Source organism: Spinacia oleracea, chromosome 2, assembly GCF_020520425.1.
Source record: "Spinacia oleracea cultivar Varoflay chromosome 2, BTI_SOV_V1, whole genome shotgun sequence".
NCBI classification, from domain to species: Eukaryota; Viridiplantae; Streptophyta; class Magnoliopsida; order Caryophyllales; family Amaranthaceae; genus Spinacia; species Spinacia oleracea.
Window position 1 is genome coordinate 45,694,489 of NC_079488.1, and position 22,785 is coordinate 45,717,273.

The following is a 22,785-nucleotide window of genomic DNA, read 5'->3' on the forward strand; positions in this document are numbered from 1 at the left end:
TTAGTTATCGGATGTATCTTCTCGCATCCTCGTTTTGAAGAAACCCTAGATCAGCTTCAGTTGGTGTCCCAAGAAGCTGAAAAGAAGAGAAAACTTGGATCAGTACTCAAGCTAAACATGAAAATATTAAACTAACTTATCTTTTACAACTAATAGTGTTTGATGTGAGAAATACAAAAAGTATTCACTGCAAAGACTGCAAACAATGAATGCTTCTTATTCATATGAAATGAAACAGCAGAACACAAAATATACAAGGTTTGTCTACTAAAATCATGTCATATCCTGAATTATATGAAGGGGTTGGAACAATGTCACATTTATTGTTCAAACTCGGCAATGTATTACTAGTTTGTTTGCGGACAAGAATCTCACCTCTGTCAACAACCGCATTTGGTGAACATGGTCCTTGCCAAGAAACAAAAGCCTTCTGCTCATGAGCTCCATGAATATGCAGCCCACATACCACAACATGATGTGATAGTTCTGGTGCAACAATGCCATCTTCGCGTCCTATCCATAGGTGAACTAAGCTGTTGTTGTTTTTAGGATATGGGTTGGTCAGTTCCAATGGGTTGAGGTCCCAGGAGCCGTATGCAACTGCAGTATCTCTGTACAAGGACTCATATAATCCTTTCTGGGCAATCATATCCTGTTAGGCAACATAATCACATCTCATGCCAAGACTCCACTACAATGGAAGAATTACACTATAACTAATCAACTAATCTCACACCATGTAATAAAATAATATAAAGAAAATCCAAATCAACAACAAAATTACAACATATGAATCAAATTAATATAATAACACAAACAAATTGCAATGATTAAATCACAAGCAGCTTAGAGTATCAAATTATAGAACATAAAAATCGGAAAACTTTGAATTATGTCCATTTTGCAAAATTTGAATGTCCAACATCAATTAGCATGAAAATGCTGCAGAAATCAAATTCAAAAAGTACGACAGAGGCCTAGTACCTTATTTTGAAGGTTGGCCTGAAAGGAACAAGTAACTCCAACACATACCTCAAATTGTAAGATTCCATAGATTAGCAAACCAAAACCCTAAAATTAACCAAAAACAACAAATTAATACTCCCTCTGTCCCAGATTAGTTGTTACACTTTCCTTTTCTGTCCGTCCTAGATTAGTTGTTACACTTCTAAATTAGGAATAACCCCACAATTATTATATTGTCTCTCTCTTCCCACTAACTTTTTTTTATCCCCACACTCTCTCTCATTCAATTAAAAAAATACCCTACTAACTCCTATCACATCTACTTTTTCAATAAAATAACAATTCACTACTACAAAATAGGGAATAGAAAACGCTGAATAGAGGACGGTTAAGTTTGTTAAGCGTTGTCTAGGTGTATAGAGAACGCATTTCTCTCTTAACAGTTGTGTGAAAAAAAGAATAGAGGGCGGTTACCTTACCTAACCGTCTTATATTCTTTACCATTAATAATAAAAAAAATTAAAATTTAAAATACGTGTAAAATATAAAACTGTTTTCAAGATAACTGTTTTGTATTCTTTTACAAAACTATTTTACGTAAAATAAAAAAAACCTTAATTTAACCAAATCAATTTTTAAAAAAAAAAATTCAAAAGAAAATACCAAAGCAATTAAACTTTTAGGAGTTAGGCGGCAGAACGTGATTTCCTAAAAGTTAGTCGCGCAATATTTCAGAACCCTATGAAAACCACCCCAATACCTCTGCTCGCAAAAACCCGCAAACCCTCTCTACCGCCGCTCTGCACCGTCGTTTTTCACTCTTCAGCGCCTCTCCCTTGCACCTCTTTCCGGCGGCCTCCCAACCTCCGGTAAAACTCTCAAAAAACCACTCCCTCTGCTCGCAAGAAAACTCGCAAAACTCTGCACCGCCGCTCTGCACCACCGCTCCTCACTCTGCACCGCCGCTCCCTTGCACCTCTTTCCGTCCGCCTCCCAACCTCCTGTAAAACCCGGCTTCCCCACCGCTTCCACGGTTAGTGTGCTTAATTCTGTTTTTATACGATTTCATTCATATAACCCAGTGATTATTGAATATTTGTAATTATCTAATTCTAATATGTGCTTAATTCGGTGAGTGATTGATTTGTTTTTTGTTTGTAATTCTAGTTAGTTCAATCATTTGTATGTTGCTTGGTTTTTTTTGGTTGGGAATTGCTCGTTTTGTTTGGTTATACGAATATATAGTTCTACCGAGGAAGGAAATGGTAGTTGTTGGATTCGCGGAATGCTGAGATCTTGTGGACTAAGGGTGTTGTGCTGTAACTGATTCGAGTTGAGTTTACCTGAGTTTTGAAGTGTTCATTTAAGCGACTTCTAGATGAGACGAGTTCAGCCAATCTCTAAATTTCGTTGTCACTTTCCAAGCTAATCCCAGGTTTTAACATTTGTTGAGTATGCCTTAATAAGAAGGTATTTTTTGTAAAATAATGGCAAAATTAGGAGGATAGGTAGTTGCAATTATTTAGGAACTTGACTTGCTAACTCGAATCACTTGCTAACTTTATCATTTATGCAGGCATTTGTACCGCAGTATGTTCACTTTTTACTGTCATATAAAGTTGAACACGTGAACCGCAGTATGTTTACTTTCTCTTTTTTGTTTGCTTATTCTGTATTGTCATATCATACTTGATGGTGCTTTGTGATGCTGCTACTGAAATTATTTATAATCAATAAATTTTTATGTATGTGTTAGACCTAGCAGATGATCACATCATCACAAGTTAGATTTTACAGTGTTCGTTTCTCTACTTTTTGCAGAGTGGTACCGGCTATCTGAACTTTCTCTTGGAACTGATTAGTGGAAGATTGAAGTTGATCAAACAAGGAGATTCTTTATTTTTGGTAATGTTGTTGTGGTTATTGTTTCTTTTTACTCTTTGTTTTGGAACTATCGTGGAATTGGACGAGTTTTTATTGTGTGTTTCCTAGTGGACTTGGATTCCGTACAAAGGGCAAAACACAAATACAAGGCTGCCTGAGAGAGGTGACTCAGGTGAGCGCGTTCTATTCATGGCTTTTATATGGTATTGATGAAAGGCAAGACAGAACATAACCTTTTATGATCTGCTTACTTTTTGTCGGGTTCTTCAGTTGCTACTCAGGCTGGCTATTAGCAGGTTTTCATTTCATCCAAGGTCAGAGATTCATCATATATAGAGACATGATGGGACATCTATTTGGTTAGTTTGCTCAAAGAACCATAAGTTTCATCTTTATTCAGAAGTCTTTCAAAAGTGTATATTGAAGCAGACACTTAACTGTGTAGGGAAGAAATTGTACTTTGTAACATGGTTTCTTCAATTTTCAACCTTCATTTTGGTAAATATGGGTTTCATCCTTCTCTGAGGCAGAGCACTGAAGGTATGTCTTTCATTTTACCTGTGAGGGGGTCGAAAAAGCACGAGGCTAATGCGTGACCTCGTCCCTCGTGGGCGTGACGTTGTCAGATCAAGTGTAATTGGATTTCCTGTGAGTTTACACCTAATTGACTAGTAATGTAGGAGTCGCCATTCAGTTTTTGAAGGAAATAATGCCCTTGGTCCAAGTATGCATTCTATGTTAAGTCTAATAAATGCGGTTCAGTATTAATTAACAAGTTAATAATTCAGTGAGATCAAGTGAGCTGAATGCCTAGCTAGAGGCCGCTTCAGTTCAAGTGGAATTAATGATATTAATCCACAGCTTACTCTTGACTGAACCCGTAGGGTCACACAAATAGTACGTAAACGGATCAAGTATTTAATGGCATTAAATACTCCATCTATGAATATTCGGAACCGACGGATCTTGGTTTCAGTGGGAGCTAAGATCGTCACAGGCAAGAAATGAATACTCCGGAAACGATGATATTGCCGGAAACGGAAATATGGATCGTATCGGAAATATGAATATTATCCAAGTCGTAGATGTTGCCGGAAACGGAAACATGGTACGTATCGGAAAATATTATTGGAAATGGAAATATTACCAGAATCGGAAATATTGCCGGAAACGGAAATATTGTCAGAATCGGAAATATTACCGGAATCGAAAAATAATTCCGGAAACGGAAATATTAAATATTTGTTCGAAACGGAAATTAATTCCGGAATCGGAAATATTAAATATTGTTCGTATCGGAAATAAATTCCGGAACTGGAAATTTAATCGGAAGCGTATCGTACGAATTAGCATCGGACGAGGCCTGCCGGACGAAGGCCCAGCACGAAGCCGGGCCATCGCCCAGCAAGCACGCACGCCACAAGCCCAGCCAAGGCAGCGCCCAGGCCTACCGCAAGGCAGGCCCAGCGCGCGCCAAGGCCACGGATGCGTGGGCCGCGCTGCGTGGGCTGCTGCTCGCACGCGCATGGGCAGCCCTTGTGGCTGCCGTGTGTGTGTGAGTTTGTGCTCATGCGTGATTCCTAAATCTACAAAAGTCAGTGTATGATTAAATTTCTATTCCTAATTGGATAAATTAATTAAATAGAATTCATGTAGGATTCTAATTTCAATTAATTCGTATCCTACTAGGATTACGATTCCTTTTCCATAACTCTATAAATAAAGGCCTATGGGTCATTATTTATACAACAAGGTTTAAGTATTCAAAACTAAGATTTTTAAGCAGAAAAATCAGCCAATATTCTTGCCTACCTAACCGAAAATATTAGAACCTTAAGGGCGATTCTAGTTGGTCAATCTTAAGGCGGATCCGGACGTGCTGTGGACTATCTACGGAGGGACGACACTTGGAGTCCTAAAGACTTGTTCTTGTTCGGTTCGGGCGCAGCTAGGGAAGGCACGCAACAAAGAGTATGCATCTAAACTATGCTAAATGATTATGTGTAAATAATATGTTTCCTGGCTTTATGGTTTTTCCGCATGATTTATGAACTGTCATATGAATCATAACCTAACAGTGGTATCACGAGCCCCTTATTATTTTCATAATCTAAATTGCATGAACATGGTTAAATATTACAAATTTGCAAGAATTAAAAGGGGTGATTAATTTTCGTAATTGTTAATTAATTGCAAATTGCGTTTATTTAATTATACGTACGCAGTTTTTCGGCAGTTTCTTCGTTACTCATCCGAATTGAGTGATTTTTGTGTCAATTCCGCATGTAAAAGGCATTCTAAAATTTTGACAAAAATAGTATTTTTCTGCCGAACCCAGAATTCTCAAATTCGAAGCCTAACTATGACTTTTCGAAGGTTTTAGTTTTTCGAATGCAAAATTTCGTAAATTTAAGATGTTAAATTAAATATTTGCGATTCTTGTTGATAAATCTTGAATTTTTGATTGACCTACTGCATATGTTTAACAAGTTTGAATGCCTAGTCTTGTTAATTATGCAATCTAATTTGTAATTATGATTAATTTGTTGAAAATTAGAATAATTTAGAATTAATTTGATTTTCATAATTAATTGTAATTTAATTAGAAACCTATGATTAAAAACCACCATAAAAATTGTAAATTTATGATAAATTTTAAATTTTTATGACCTAGACTTGAATCCATAACAATCGGAAATCAATTGGATAATAAATTTTCGATTTTTCGCCCTAAAATTATGAAATTAATAATATTTATTAATTTGTCATTAATTTTAAATATAAATTTTGAATTTTTTATGCGATTCGTTCATATAACTTGCACGCACGAAGCAATGGACGCTTCGTGTTACCCTTAAGGGGTGTTGTATAATGCGGGCATGCGACGACGAGCAAGGGAGCTCGTCGCCCGTGCGGCACGAATGCAATGAGCAAGGGCGTAGTGCACGAGCACAAGGCAGCAGCCCTGCCTTGTGTCGTGTGCCACGAGCAATGAACGAATGGGCATGGGCGAAGGGCGAGCCAAGGCAGTCGCGTGTGGGCAGCAAGCGAGCTGCGCCACAGCGCGCGCTGCCTCGCACAAGAGCGCGCAGCCTCGCGCGCAGCGAGCGCAAGCTCGCGTGCCACGAGCGCTGCGCCCAGCATTACTCGCGCGCACAGCGCGCGATGTCGCGCCCCAGCGAGCGATGGCTCGCGCGCGCAGCGAGCGATGTCGCGCGCCCAGCGAGCGATGTCGCGCGCCCAGCGAGCGATGGCTCGCGCGCACAGCGCGCGATGTCGCGCGCCCAGCGAGCGATGTTGCGCGCGCGCACTGCGAGCGATAGCTCGCGTGCGATGAGCGCTGGCGCGCGCAGCGAGCACAATGTGTGCGGAGGCTTGCGATAGGGAAGCAGCAGCTATGCGACGAGCGCATGGGCTGCGCGCACATGGCCAGCAATGGCTGTGTGCGTACGGTCCATGGGCGTGCAACGCGTAGGGTGTTTGCATTACGATTAGATCGTTTTGAATGTTTAATTTGAAAAATTTCAGTTCACGTAATTTTAATTAATTTTAAAATTAATAAATTGAATTATTTTCTTGGATTTTAATTTTGAATATTATAATTATAATAAATGTTATTTATTCTAATTATTTTACTAAAATTAAAATCATGAATTAATTTAAATACGACTGAAATTAAATTAAATTTTTGGATTCAATTATAAATTGATATGAGCTTTAAATTTTAATTAAATTTGTATGTTTCCGGTTGGACTAGAAATACATTTTTATGTTTAAAATTGGTAAAGCATATGAATTTATTGGTTTAAGTGGGAGCGCTTTTTAGTCATAAACTCTTGATTAGGTCTACAAATCCTTAAGGTTAAAACAACTTGATTAGAATTAATAAGGACTGAATAATTGGTAGATTATTGGTGCCCTTGATTAATTGCTGCAAATGTTTACGTGATGCATAATGTGTTTTACTAACCAGCTATGTGGGCCATTCATGATAATGAATGGGTGAATGGTATATATTGTATATGTACTGTTTTGCAGGTTATGAAGTGACTAGTATGGCCCAAATAGGATAGAAAATATGGTCTGCGTACCATTAATTTGAATGTAATTGGTCTAAAGTACCAAAGTTATTTTTCAATTCAAATATGGTCTGCGAACCATCAAATAGTTGTAATTAGTTATAGCTTATCCTATTTGAAGAAAATGGTGCCTCCCACGGAGATTTTCAAGACGGACTTTGAAGTCAAAGCTTCAAGATGAAGTCGGGCCATACTAGATCACAAATATCTTATGCATGTTTTAAGTTATTTATTGTTTTAAATATGTCTTAAAATGCATGAGATCAAAAGCTTGATTATGTTGCATGATTAAGGATTTTAGTTCACTTAAAATCTAACCAACATAGTAAGAACCTTAAGTTCCAAACCTAAAAATTGAGTTAAAAGGTGCCATGCCAAAATATACACTTGCTTGGATATCCTTTACATCAATCTAGTAATAGTTTTCGCTCAGCGAGGTGTTACTTATTGGTCCTAAAGGGGCAAGGTACACAAATAATTGTGAGTACATGTTAGTTTTGGTGAAACTCAACGATATAAGTAAGGAGTCCTTTTATGTCGTGGCAAATTCGATAGGTTTTCCTAATAAGTTCTTAGACGTACCTATCAACCAAGAATAGTTTCTAGACTATTAGCAAAAGGCTTTTGCTTACCTAAGATGTTCTAGGATTAAGTCGACAAACCGTGCTTAGTTCTTCAATGATTTTAGGATCTTGGAATCATTTTATTCACACCTGCCGGAACACATAACTTGAATAAAATGCTTAATAAACATTGAATTATGCATGTATGCTAGAATTTAAGTTTATTAAGAGAAACTGTGAATGGTTATTTATTTGTTTATTCTTTTCAATTGTAGTTTTTTAATATGGCAAACAACAATTCATTCAACATTCGATCAATTCTCGAAAAGGAGAAGTTGAACGGGAAAAACTTCCTTGACTGGCAAAGGAACTTGCAAATAGTTCTTATGCAGGAAGAAAAGGAGTATGTCCTAGATGAGGCGATGCCCGAAGCTCCAGGCGACGGGGTCACTCAGGCAGCCCTCAATCGTTGGATTGATGCCAACAAGGATGTGAAATGTCTAATGCTCGCCACCATGAGTGCAGATCTGCAGAAAACGTTCATCAACTCAGATGCTTTCACAATCATCAGTGAGTTGAAGAACATGTTCCAAGATCTGGCTCGAGTCGAAAGATTCGAGACTCATAGGCAAATTCTTGAGACCAAGCTTAAGAAAGGCGAGCCCGTAAGTCCACATGTTCTCAAAATGATTGGACTCATTGAGAATATGAGTCGGCTGGATCAGCAATTTTCTCAGGAAATGGCTATAGACACCATCCTCCATTCTCTTCATAGCGGGTATGATCAGTTCAAACTGAACTACAGTATGAATAGTCTGGACAAAACGCTCACTGAGCTTCACGGTATGCTGAAGACCGCTGAAAAGACGCTCAAAAGTGATAAGCAGGATGTGCTTATGGTGCGTGGGGGCAAGTTCAAGAAATCTGGAAAGAAGAGGAATGCTAAGAAAGGTGGCAACAAGGCCAGCCCAACTAAGCAAACTGGCGCCAAATCTGCAAAGAGGAAGGTCAGTCAACCCACTTCTGAATCCGAATGCTTCTACTGCAAGAAGAAGGGGCATTGGAAGAGAGATTGCTTGAAGCTAAAGGAAGATCAGAAGAACGGAACAGTCGTTCCATCTTCAGGTATTTTCGTTATAGACTGTATACTTGCTAATTCAACTTCTTGGGTATTAGATACAGGTTGTGGCTCACACTTATGTTCCAATCCACAGGGACTAAGAAGAAGTAGAAAGTTAAGCAAGGGTGAAGTCGACCTACGAGTGGGAAATGGAGCACGGATTGCTGCATTAGCTGTAGGAACTTACTATTTGTCGTTGCCCTCCGGGCTAGTTTTGGAACTGGAAGAATGTTTCCATGTTCCAAGTCTTACTAAAAACATCATTTCAGTTTCTTGCTTAGATGCTAAGGGATTTTCCTTTATAATAAAAGACAATAGTTGTTCGTTTTATTTTGAAGAGATGTTTTATGGATCTGCTAGATTAGTCAATGGACTTTATTTATTAGATCACGACAAACAAGTATATAACATAAATACCAAAAAGGCCAAAAAGGATGATTCAGATCTCACCTATCTGTGGCATTGTCGATTAGGCCATATAAACTTGAAACGCTTAGAAAGACTTCAAAGGGAAGGAATTCTAGAACCATTTGACTTAGAGGATTATGGTAAATGCGAATCATGTTTACTTGGCAAAATGACAAAGCAACCTTTCTCTAAAGTTGGAGAAAGAGCAAATGAACTATTGGGTTTAATCCATACAGATGTATGTGGACCAATGAGTACAAATGCTAGAGGTGGTTTCAGCTACTTTATCACTTTCACTGATGACTTCAGTAGGTATGGTTATGTCTACCTAATGAAGCATAAGTCTGAATCCTTTGACAAATTCAAGGAATTTCAGAGTGAAGTAGAGAATCAATTAGGCAAGAAGATCAAGGCACTGCGGTCTGATAGAGGCGGTGAATATCTGAGCTATGAATTTGATGACCATCTGAAAGAATGTGGAATTCTATCAGAATTGACTCCTCCTGGAACACCACAATGGAACGGTGTGTCAGAACGGAGGAACAGAACCTTGCTAGACATGGTCAGGTCAATGATGGGTCAGGCCGAACTTCCATTAGAATTTTGGGGACATGCACTAAATACAGCTGCACTCACTATAAATAGAGCTCCGTCTAAAGCTGTCGAAAAGACTCCATACGAATTATGGTTTGGAAAGCCTCCAAATGTGTCTTTTCTTAAGATTTGGGGATGTGAAGTATACGTCAAACGATTAATTTCAGACAAACTTCATCCAAAATCTGACAAATGTATCCTTGTGGGCTATCCAAAGGAAACAAAGGGGTATTACTTCTACAATACATCTGAGAACAAAGTGTTTGTTGCTCGAGATGGTGTCTTTTTGGAGAAGGATCACATTTCCAAAATGACAAGTGGGAGAAAAGTAGACCTCGAAGAAATTCGAGTCGAACAACAAACTCTAGAGAATGCTCAAGATGACATTCAAGATGAAACTCAGAGATCTTTAGAAGAATCTGGTGAGAATCATGGTCAATCTAGAAATGTTACCCCGCATAGATCGCAAAGATATAGATCTCAACCGGAAAGGTACTTAGGTATTTTGACGAACGAGAGCTATGACGTTCTATTACTTGAAAGTGATGAACCTGCGACTTACAAGCAAGCTATGACGAGCCCTAGCTCCAAGCAATGGCAAGAAGCCATGCAATCTGAATTAGACTCCATGTCTGAAAACCAAGTATGGGATTTGGTCGATTAGCCAGATGGCTACCAAGCCATTGGAAGCAAATGGGTTTTCAAACTGAAAAAGGACAAGGATGGGAAACTTGAAGTTTTCAAAGCTAGATTGGTTGCAAAAGGTTACAGGCAAGTCCACGGTGTGGATTACGATGAAACCTTTTCACCAGTTGCAATGCTAAAGTCTATTCGAATAATGTTAGCAATCGCTGCATATTACGATTACGAAATATGGCAGATGGATGTCAAAACTGCTTTCTTAAACGGCGTTTTAACAGAAACTGTGTTTATGACACAGCCTGAAGGTTTTGAGGATCCAAAGAATGCTAAAAAGGTATGCAAGCTAAAGAAGTCAATCTACGGATTGAAGCAGGCATCCAGGAGCTGGAATATACGTTTTGATGAAGCAGTCAGTGACTTTGGTTTCATCAAGAACGCGGACGAATCTTGTGTATACAAGAAGGTCAGTGGGAGCAAAATTGCTTTCCTAGTATTATATGTCGACGACATATTGCTTATCGGAAATGACATTCCTATGTTGAACTCTGTCAAGATTTGGCTTGGGAAATGTTTTTCGATGAAGGATCTAGGAGAAGCACAGTACATATTGGGCATCAAGATTTACAGAGATAGATCTAAAAGGATGATTGGACTTAGTCAAAGCACTTATATCAATAAGGTGCTTGATAGGTTCAAGATGGCGGACTCCAAGCGAGGCTACCTACCCATGTCTCATGGAAGGACTCTAAGCAAGACTCAGTGCCCAAAAACACTTGATGAGCGTAGACGAATGAATGGGATTCCATATGCATCATTGATTGGTTCAATAATGTATGCTATGATATGTACACGCCCGGATGTTGCGTACGCACTCAGTGCTACGAGCAGATACCAGTCAGACCCAGGAGAGGCGCATTGGACTGCTGCCAAGAACATTCTGAAGTACCTGAAAAGGCACAAAGATGACTTCCTGGTCTATGGTGGAGATGATGAATTAATTGTTAAAGGCTATACGGACGCAAGTTTCCAAACCGACAAAGATGATTTCAGATCACAGTCTGGGTTTGTCTTCTGCCTCAACGGAGGAGCAGTAAGCTGGAAAAGTGCTAAGCAAAGCACCATTGCGGATTCTACAACTGAAGCGGAGTACATTGCTGCACATGAAGCAGCAAAGGAAGCTATATGGCTAAGGAAGTTCATAGGAGAACTTGGTGTAGTCCCCTCCATTAAAGGACCAATAGCCCTGTATTGTGATAATAACGGAGCTATTGCACAGGCAAAAGAGCCTAGACACCACCAGAGAGTCAAGCATGTACTTCGTAGATTTCACCTTCTACGAGAGTTCGTTGAAAGAAAAGAAGTCGAGATAAGCAAAATTGGAACTGATGACAACATATCAGATCCATTAACTAAACCTCTGCCGCAAGCGAAGCACAACTCGCACACTGCAGCTATGGGAATCAAGCATATTGGCTTTGATGTCTCTGTTTAATGTTTTAAAGTTTTAGAGTTTAAATCTTTGTAAAACATTATTGGTTAATCATTCACAATAAATGAAAGGAATTCATTTTTCCATTTAATTTGTGGTTTATTAAATGATGAGTCCCTTCAACTTGACGATATATTCAAGATAGACTGTCAGGACCAGTCCTGTGACTAAGAAATGTCTATCAAGTGAACTTGAATGTCAAAGGTTGAAAATGGTCCCTAATCGGAGTTTTCTATAAAATTGGACGCATAGAAAACGTTAGACGATTAGAATGCAAGATGACTAGTAGTTCTGTTTCTTGAACTATGTGGACATGGCAATGTCATAATCATTTGCATAGATACTTACTTTGGGAAGACTAGTATCGGACAAGACCTATGAAACTTTACTGTAAGAGATGAAAGTCTGTCATAAGTAAATTTCATTAAATTATTAGACACTAAATCCTCAATACCTGAGTGATTTGAGATTACTTGTTTGAGAACTGGTTGCTTTGACGTTGACCAACCGTCGCACCGTAAAAGGAGGCTATAAAGGCAACGCTCAGGTAATCACCTATCAAACGAAGTCTAATCTCAAGATCGCAAGATTGGGATTGTCCTCCCATAAATCGGGATGAGATGCTTAAAAGTTGTACAAGGCCACTCGGAGAGCTAGAAACTGTGAAATGCATGGCCGTGCTCGGATGAATCATAGGCTATGATTATCTGTTTATTTGATCAGTTGAACTCTGAAACCGAGGAACACCTCTGGACATAATAAGGATGACAACTCTTACCTTATGTTCAAGAGCAAGCATCGAGCGACAAAGGAATTAGGAAATGCACACTTGTCCCTAAGGACAAGTGGGAGACTGAAGGAAATAATGCCCTTGGTCCAAGTATGCATTCTATGTTAAGTCTAATAAATGCGGTTCAGTATTAATTAACAAGTTAATAATTCAGTGAGATCAAGTGAGCTGAATGCCTAGCTAGAGGCCGCTTAGGTTCAAGTGGAATTAATGATATTAATCCACAGCTTACTCTTGACTGAACCCGTAGGGTCACACAAATAGTACGTAAACGGATCAAGTATTTAATGGCATTAAATACTCCATCTATGAATATTCGGAACCGACGGATCTTGGTTTCAGTGGGAGCTAAGATCGTCACAGGCAAGAAATGAATACTCTGGAAACGATGATATTGCCGGAAACGGAAATATGGATCGTATCGGAAATATGAATATTATCCAAGTCGTAGATGTTGCCGGAAACGGAAACATGGTACGTATCGGAAAATATTATTGGAAATGGAAATATTACCAGAATCGGAAATATTGCCGGAAACGGAAATATTGTCAGAATCGGAAATATTACCGGAATAGAAAAATAATTCCGGAAACGGAAATATTAAATATTTGTTCGAAACGGAAATTAATTCCGGAATCAGAAATATTAAATATTGTTCGTATCGGACTTAAATTCCGGAACTGGAAATTTAATCGGAAGCGTATCGTACGAATTAGCATCGGACGAGGCCTGCCGGACGAAGGCCCAGCACGAAGCCGGGCCATCGCCCAGCAAGCACGCACGCCACAAGCCCAGCCAAGGCAGCGCCCAGGCCTACCGCAAGGCAGGCCCAGCGCGCGCCAAGGCCACGGATGCGTGGGCCGCGCTGCGTGGGCTGCTGCTCGCACGCGCATGGGCAGCCCTTGTGGCTGCCGTGTGTGTGTGAGTTTGTGCTCATGCGTGATTCCTAAATCTACAAAAGTCAGTGTATGATTAAATTTCAATTCCTAATTGGATAAATTAATTAAATAGAATTCATGTAGGATTCTAATTTCAATTAATTCGTATCCTACTAGGATTACGATTCCTTTTCCATAACTCTATAAATAAAGGCCTAGGGGTCATTATTTATACAACAAGTTTTAAGTATTCAAAACTAAGATTTTTAAGCAGAAAAATCAGCCAATATTCTTGCTTACCTAACCGAAAATATTAGAACCTTAAGGGCGATTCTAGTTGGTCAATCTTAAGGCGGATCCGGACGTGCTGTGGACTATCTACGGAGGGACGACACTTGGAGTCCTAAAGACTTGTTCTTGTTCGGTTCGGGCGCAGCTAGGGAAGGCACGCAACAAAGAGTATGCATCTAAACTATGCTAAATGATTATGTGTAAATAATATGTTTCCTGGCTTTATGGTTTTTCCGCATGATTTATGAACTGTCATATGAATCATAACCTAACAGTTTTTAACGACAATAAGAAAAAATGACAAAACCCGGTTATCGTGACATAAAGGGAGTGCAATTATGTTTGACCACGACGGCCATAGGTTCCCTTGTGATCCCTGGTGTGGGCATCGCTAAACGTACACCCGCAGGGCAGAGATTGAGAGTTCGGGGGACTGTAACTACCGAGAGGAGTGCTCTTCGATAACTCCAGAGGCAGGATATCCTTACTAGTTCAGCATAAATAATTGAAGGGACATGCGTTAACTATTAAACTACTCTAAATTGATTTCAGCAATATGCAACACATAATACTAAATCGATCGTGATTATCTTGTTTAGATGGATTTAAGGGACCTAGCATGATAATTCAAATGTCCAAGGTAATATCTTTATTAGGCGTGATAGAACAATTAGATTAATAGTTTAACAGTTTTATAAAAGGGTGATGAAAGAGATTAAATCATGCGAAGGGACACATTACAACGCACCCTTGAGAGGTGCGTTGTGGTTCTCAAAAAACTAACCACTTTGTCTTCGCTATTTCTCCTTTTATTTAACGAATCTCGAGTTTGCAAGCAAGGTTCCAGTATCCGGGCTTAATTCTTCAGCTACAAGGGACAGGATACGTTCGATTCGACTTTAGGGTCGATTGCGACAGAACGCGGGATCAATTTCGCAGCGTGAGGCTTAGGCTTAGGGGTTGGAGTCAATACTCAGATTATGAATTGTGCGTTCTTTTCACGTCGATTATGAGGCTGTATTTATAGGGGAGAGTTTGTGGAAAGATAGTTTTTTAGAAGACGAATCCAAGAAGAATTCGGAGAGAACACGTCCCCAGGTATTTTCAGCGCCCAGGGCTGGGCGCCGAAGATTTCGGCGCCCTGAACCAGGCGTTGAAAATAGGATCTGGGCCGCGTTTCCTTGTCAGATTTGGACTCGTAGAATACGGAGCCTTTGAGACTTATCCGAGTCTTTTAGTGCGTATTAACTTTATGACGAAATGCGTTTGGGCCCGTTACGAACTCTAGGTTCGTTAGGATTTTAATTAATACGTAACTCTTATTTTCGAATTATTCTAGGAACAGAATTCCTTTTGTAAATTCTATCTCTTTTAGGATTTATGTTGGAGTGCAACACCTAATTCTGACAGGTTTCTATCTTTTATGACTTGCCACTTTTAGCAACTACCCTTTACGGCAATTATTATTCTTAGCAGGTTTCTATAAATAGCAGGTTTGGCTAAAATGAAAAGGGTGATCGAGATTCGTTATTTTATAGGAGATGCGTTGCCAAGTGGAGATTTATGTTCTCATCATCGAACCTTCCCTTTCGGGAATGGGGAAAAAAGTAGGCGTCTACATTACCTCATCAATACTAGTGAAAGATTAAAAAAAAGTAGAAAAAATACAACTGTAAAAAGAACATTTATGCAAATATAAAGCAAGAATCTGTTACCAGTTAGTTAAACTTGTAATGGTCTTCTTACAGGAGATAAATATGGTGTTCAGTGACACAGCCATGAGGCTCCAGTATTTCATCATTTGGGCTGAACTGACTGTAGATGGTATTTTCTATGTTATCGACACGGGTTACGGTAAAATGAAGGTCTACAATCCAAGAATGGGTATGGATGCTCTTCAAGTCTTCTCTGTGAGCCGTGCTGCTGCTGACCAGCGTGCTGGACGTTCTGGTAGAACTGGGCCCGGCACTTGCTACCGTCTATATATAGAGAGTGCATATCTGAATGAGATTCTTCATAGTCCTGTTCTTGAAATTCTGAGGACAGGTCTTGGTAATGTTGTTTTGCTTCTGAAATCTCTCAAAATTGAGAACTTACTAGACTTTGATTTCATGGACCCACCTCCACAAGAAAACATCCTAAATTCCATGTACCAGTTGTGGGTACTGGGTGCCCTTAACAATGTCGGTGGCTTAACAGACCTCGGTTGGAAAATGGTGGAATTTCCGTTGGACTCGCCACTAGCAAAGATGCTACTGATGGGTGCAAAGCTGCATTGCCTCGATGAGGTGTTGACTATAGTGTCAATGCTTTCAGTTCCAACAGTATTCTTCCGTCCCAAAGACAGGGAAGAAGAGAGTGACCTGCTAGGGAAAAGTTATTTGTCCCTGAATCGGATCACTTAACCCTTCTCAATGTTTACCAACAATGCAAAAGCAACGAGTATCGAGGAGACTGGTGCAATGATCATTTTCTACAGGTTAAAGCTTTACCGAAGCAAATCACCTTTAAAAAAATGGTGGAATTTGCATATGAAGCTAACTTAAGTTTTCCATATTTTCGTTTTTCTGCAGGTTAAAGCTTTACGCAAGGCTAGGGAAGTAAGATCCCAACTTATGGAAATACTGAATCAACTTAAGATTACACTTCATCTGCTGATTGGGATATGGTTAGACAAGCTATATGTTCTGCATATTTCCACAATTCTGCTAAACAGAAGGGGATTGGTGAGTATGTTAACACAAGGAACGGAATTCCATGCCATTTGCACCCTAGCAGTGCTCTCTATAGATTAGGGTACACACCAGAGTACGTGGTTTACCACGAATTGCTGTTAACTACAAAAGAGTATATGCAGTTGTGCAAACTTAATGTGTTGAGTGTGATTTAAACTTCTTGGGGTTTCTAAGTATCAGGGCTAGTTTCTTTTCTAGTCTAAAATCAAATTCAGATGTGATGTGTGTTAATATCTATGTACTCCTGCAAATGTTATTCTTGAGCACTAGCATTGAACTGAAAACATGCTTTGTCCTGATATTCACACAGGCAACAGAGAGGAGCTAGAGATGTGCTGAATGAAACCACAGAAGCTCGTCTCCTCAAGAAGAGACAACTGAACACACACTGGCAGCATCCTTGAGACCACTGAACACACACTGGCAGCATGAACTGCATAGGTATTAATCTTTCTATTTATTGTAATCTCATTTTTGGGTTACCGTGGAGTTGACATTTCTTGTGTACTTAAATTAATAGAGATGAGGCTGGAACAACTGTTATTAAAACAGTCAAGCTAGATGCAGCTCTTGGAGGGAAGGCTGTGCAGCATAGGGAGCTCCAGGGTTTTGAATCAGACACATTTTTGTCGTACTTAAAACCATACATCTTACCTTTAGAGGGTGGAGTTGAATCTGGAGTTTTGTTGTACTTTGGTCTGCAAAGTTCTTTTTCGAATTATTGAAAATCAAGTGCGCTTGAGCAAAACGAATTTCAGGGAATATATTCCGCGGTGCAAGCTGAAGTGCTGCTCCTACTGATGTGCAGCTGGCTCATTCAAGAACACCACAGACTTGCACCGAAGTGCTGCTCCTACAGATGTGCAGCTGGCTCATTCAAGAACACCACAGACTGATTTTCTTTGCTTTATTACTGAACCAGTACGAAGAAGCTAGGGGAAGGGTATTCTTGTAATTTTTTTATTTTTTTCCATTTCTATTTTGTAAACGCATAAAGTAAATTGTAAAAGATACATTATTTTTTAATATACTTAATACTGGTTTATGCAAAAAAAAAAAAAAAAATTTAAAAAAGGTGGAATAGAGGACGGTTATCTAACACAAATGTCGTATATGTTTATGTAAAAAAAGAAGAATAGAGTACGCCTATCTAAGCAAGATGTCCTCTATTTTATTAAATAGATAACATTTAAGTGTCCCAACCGTTCTCTATTCTTTCTTTATTTTCTGATTTAAGGAAGGGAATAGATGACGGTTAGAGGAGACCACCGTCCTCTATTCATATGTATATAGAACGCCTACCCCAACCGTCCTCTAAACTATAGAGATCGTTTAGCAGGAGAACGGTCCTCAGGCGTCCTCTAAAGCCTATTTCAACAGTTCTCTATTCCCTTTTTTGTAGTAGTGATTGATAACCAAACAACCACTTATCACATAAAACTTTGTGCAAAAGTAAGTGTAACGACTATTCTGGGACGGAGGGAGTAGGAATTTTAGTGTTGTTTTCAGTACACTCAACAAATATATAGATGAACATATATTGAGTCTAATTAACAAATGTGGTTCCATAAAAAATCAATAATTCACAAACATCGCTAATTCAAAATAATACGAATTACGATACAAAACAGCTGCTTATGGTAAAGAATCAATTACAATTAAAATGAAAAATAACATTAATTAAGCAAATAATACGAATCTTATCACTAAAATACAGTAAAAATGAGATGATAAATTCGGAGTAATGACGAACTAGTAATTCAAATGCCAGCAAGAAAAAACGCAAAGAAGAAGAAGTTGAGCAAATATGATACCAGATGAACTTCGAATATGAGAAAATATGTGCGATTGGACCAAATTTCAGGCGGACTTAACCAAATTTCAGGCGAACTCAACCAAAACGCATAAAATTAGGGTTTATGAATAGAGAAATTGAAGATGGAGAGTGAGAGAGAAAGCTAAAATGAATATTTAGGGGAGAGCAAAAGAAATTGAGAAGAGAAAGCTAAATTGAAGATTTAAGGAGAGAAAGCTAAACCGAAGATTGGGAGGGGTTTTCATTTTGGGATTCTCAGAAAGAGAAATTGGGTGAAAGTTTGGTGTCTGCAGCTTCAAGGAGTTTGGCGATGTTTTTTAACAAAAAATAAAATTTTGATCAGAGAGGGCTTATTTCGAAAAGTCGCCCTTTTTAATTTAAATCAAAGAAGGCAGAGAACACTTTCGCCCTCTTTGTTTTTATCAACAAAGGCGGTGTTTGTTTGTCCTGTTTAATTTGTTCTACTAAGACGATTTAAAAGTTGCCTTTTTTTTTACAAAAAAATCGCCTTGGTTGCTCCTAATTCTTGTAGTGAGCGCAGCCTATCGGATATGCAAAAACAGCTTGATTTATGCTTAAACTAACCCCCAACTGTTTTAATTTTTTAGTAATAATCCCTAAAGTCGGCACATACCGAACGATGTAGGCCCAAAATATGGCTCACGACTTCAAATGTCATTGCCTGAAACAGACCAAGGAAAAGTCATGTCGTGTCAAAAGTTGGCGTCTCTTTTCCATGAATATGGCTCATACACGGCCCATGTCGGACTGGTTCTCGTAGTGCGAACATTTACCTTTACTAATTTAATTTTTTTTTGTTAACTCTATATGAGGGTCTGTCCATCGTGCCCTTGCTAAGTTTCTTAAATAATGTCCATAAACGGCTCATGACATATCACATACCTCTCGTAACGTATTAGGCTTACAAAAAGTTTGTGTTGTGTAGGATCAATTTATGGTCGGACAACCCATAGTCCGGCCCGGCCATGCCCATCTCTAATAATCCCCTTAAAATCCAAAAAAGTATAAGAGGAAAAATAGGTTATTGCGTTTGTGCTTGAGGGGCTCAAATTTGGGCAATAAGTTTTTGCGTTTCTGCTTTAGGGGCTCTAATAGGTTATTATGTAGGTTAATGTTCAGAATTGAAGTTATTATCTAATTTAAGTTGTGGTTAAAGGTGAGGTAACTTGTTGGAAAATTTAATTAAGGTTCTAAAGAGTAAAAAAAAGTGTAGGTATTACATTAACTAGTCTAATAACATCCATTAAAAAATGGACTTTTAAACTCGGTTTAGTAGGGAACTAGGGATGGATAAAGTTGAACACTTTGGGGTTTAGTCCTTCCACGTAGGTCATTAAATGTTGATGGTTGTCTAGTGTAACTGTGTCATAACGGCTCGTTTGGTATGTAATGGGGATAGGGATAAGGACAAGAATTGAGACAAGGATAGGCAATTGGACATGGAAAATTCCCTATATTTATCCCTATCCCTTATTTGGTATAGTATTGGATATATATTTAGGATAACATAACAAATTTATTATACTGTCCCTTTAAAATGATAAAGTTAAACAATACTTATATTAACAGAATTGGAGTATAAGGGTAAAGTAGTATTTTCCCACTTTAATGAGAAATCTTCATTCCTATATCTGCCTCTGATCCCCAGGTACAGAATATGAGGGATAAAGGATCATTTTATCCATATCCTTATCCCTCATTGATCACGGTTTCCTTATAAACAAACGGATAAGAGTGAGAAGGGATTATAAATTCTTATCCCCACCCTGTATCCCTCTAAACAAATGCCCCATAATGATATTAGAATCCATCTGCAGAATCTCCGACTTGATTAACACTGTAAGTAATCATGGTCATCTTTATTTATAAGGAAATAACTTATAAATACATGAAGTTTTTGAATTTTTTCGTGTCTTCCTATAAATACTGACGTATTAATTAATTTCTTGGATGGAAAAAGGATCATCTTATATTCTAATTGTAAAAAAAAAAAGTCAGTTCAAACAAAAAAATAAATCGTACTCTGTATATAATTTTTCATTTATCTAAGCAACTACGTAGTATATACTATGTACGTGCAACCTTTGTTTTTTATAGTTACAATATCGGATTGCATAATAAAATTCATGTACATCAATGACGGATCTTCTTGATGATCGGGGTGCACCTAAGCCCCATGCAAAAGATTTCGTAAAGTATTTTCAATTCTGACTACCTCCCTTAAAATTTTAACATAATGGAATAAGTTACATACAACACTATAATATATTTTTTAATTCTTCTACTGATTACTCTCATAAAACTGTTTATGATCACCACGGAGCGTATGCATAAACATTAGAACTATGATACTAATTTAAGTATACAATTATATGTGGATGATTATCGATCATATATTCATATAGGAAGCTGCACGTTTACCAGGATACGTACAAAAGCTTAGCTTGCATAGCAATTGGCCGGGGTGTTCGATCGATTTCAGGGACAGGTAGCCCCCAAGGCCGATAGAGTCTAATATTTAAAGCTACACGTAGTCGATCCGATTCATACATCGCAACAACTAAAATTATTGCTAATTCAACATCAATGTTTTACTTACTTCATTTAACCACTTTTAAGAAAAGTTTTTTTGGATTAAAATTGGACAAATAAAATGTGAGGAAGAGAGTAACTAATTCCAGCCAATTGAGGTTGGCATGAGTGGTTAAGGGCCTCTTGCCCCTTAACCAAGGTCTCGGGTTCAAGCCTTGGGAATGAAAAAAATCTCAACTGGGAGGGATGCTGCCATCGAGGTACCCATGCAAACTCCCACGGGAAATTAGTCCACCGCCTTCCCTCGTAGTAGAACCAAAAAACTAATTCCATCGAGGCCGGTCAAGGTCCAATAGATTAACTTTTTAAGCAATTCGTAATTGTCCCTTTATTTGTGCATACTTTTTTCACCTATCTATCTATTACTATATACTTCGTACTAAATAACACATGTATACGATAATGTTACGCCATGTATTTTAATTTTTTGGTACGCCACATATTTTTTATAAAAAGGTTTGATATTAGTATATGGAAATAATTCAAAAAAAGGAATAAATTAAATAATATCCATTAGGAAAATATTATTACATAGATTGCGATAAAATCAACTACTTTTGTTTTTTTTTTTTTAATGTAAAATCAATTCATTAATAGAAAGTCATACGACATCTACAACAGAAATCGAATTTAACAAATACATAACTAATTGAATCAAAAAGAGGTATTCCTTTATCAAAACTACCATCGTTGGGAAGATCTTGCACTGTGGGACATCTCTCGCACATATCGCTGGAACATACAGCATTTTCGAAGAGACGGTCTAACGATTTGTTGTAGCCGCGAGGACGGTTTCCATCCGATTCATCTAAGTCAATTTGAAATTTTGATAACTGGTTTGATCTCGTATAATTATTTATCAATGAACCGAAATCACGACGATACTCCACCAAAACTATACTAATACTAAGACCCAAATACTCAACTAATCCCACCATAGGGGAACTTACTACACTCACTAATCCCACCAGAGGGGAACTTACTACACTCACTAATCCCACCAGAGTGGAACTTACTACACTCAAACGATGTAGTTTTATTGAATCTGAAGACAAACACATGAATAATTAAACCAAAAGGGCCGAAAATAGTCAAATTTCCAAAGAAATTTGACTATTTCCGGCCTAGAAACCATTTCAAATTTGTAAAACCTAGAGAGAAAAAAAAGGGAGAAGGACGGCTAGGGTTTTTTTTTGTTAATATAAAATCAACTACTATAGGAAAAGTAGATTATACATGTAAAAAGCCTTAATAATTTTAACAAAAGAATAAAAAAAGATGCATGTCTTTCGAATGAGATAAAAGTTCTATTTACTACTTATTATGAAGTACATAAAATATCACACGGAAAGAATAAAAAAAAACAGTAAGTTAAGAAAGAATAAAAAAAACCCAAAAATTAAGGCTTATACAATACGAAACACACATAACAAATAATAATAATCCACGAAATATTAATTAGTTTGACTAAGTTGTTATGTTTATAATTAGTCGTAAACACACACCAAATATTTTTTTTCCGACTTAAATATTTTTCTCAATATCCTAAAATTCTAAAATATTAATAATTACCTTATAATTTGAACAAATGGCCATTTACTCTTATTTTCCTATTAACTTTTAAAACTTGATTGTATTTTACTTAATAATTTTTTAAATAAATTAGTGGGGAATGAAAAATAAAGAAATTATTTATTGACATCCGTGCATTGCACGGGGACTAACCTAATTGTATAAAATGTTTGTGGCATTTCTCTGGGCTTTACCCTTGATTATCACCCCAAAAAACAAAATTGGTGTGGCATAGTGATAGGATTTGCTTATTTGAACGACAAGGTTAGAAGTTCAAACATTAAGCATTCTAAAAAAATTGTAAGATTTCTCGGGGATTCTGGTAGTTATATTCTTAAAATAAGG

The 22,785-nt window shown here is 38.0% G+C and overlaps 2 long non-coding RNA genes across 2 annotated transcripts; both read left to right on the forward strand.

Moving 5' to 3' along the window:
- Positions 1-1,671: 1,671 nt before the first annotated feature.
- LOC130467844 (uncharacterized) lies at positions 1,672-3,560 on the forward strand. The gene is made up of 4 exons (XR_008927793.1): positions 1,672-1,999; positions 2,788-3,022; positions 3,121-3,209; positions 3,296-3,560. It is a non-coding gene; the product is annotated as an uncharacterized lncRNA (long non-coding RNA).
- Positions 3,561-13,982: 10,422 nt separating this feature from the next.
- LOC110803390 (uncharacterized) lies at positions 13,983-17,504 on the forward strand. The gene is made up of 5 exons (XR_008927792.1): positions 13,983-15,311; positions 15,453-16,183; positions 16,278-16,430; positions 16,750-16,880; positions 16,960-17,504. It is a non-coding gene; the product is annotated as an uncharacterized lncRNA (long non-coding RNA).
- Positions 17,505-22,785: the final 5,281 nt, after the last annotated feature.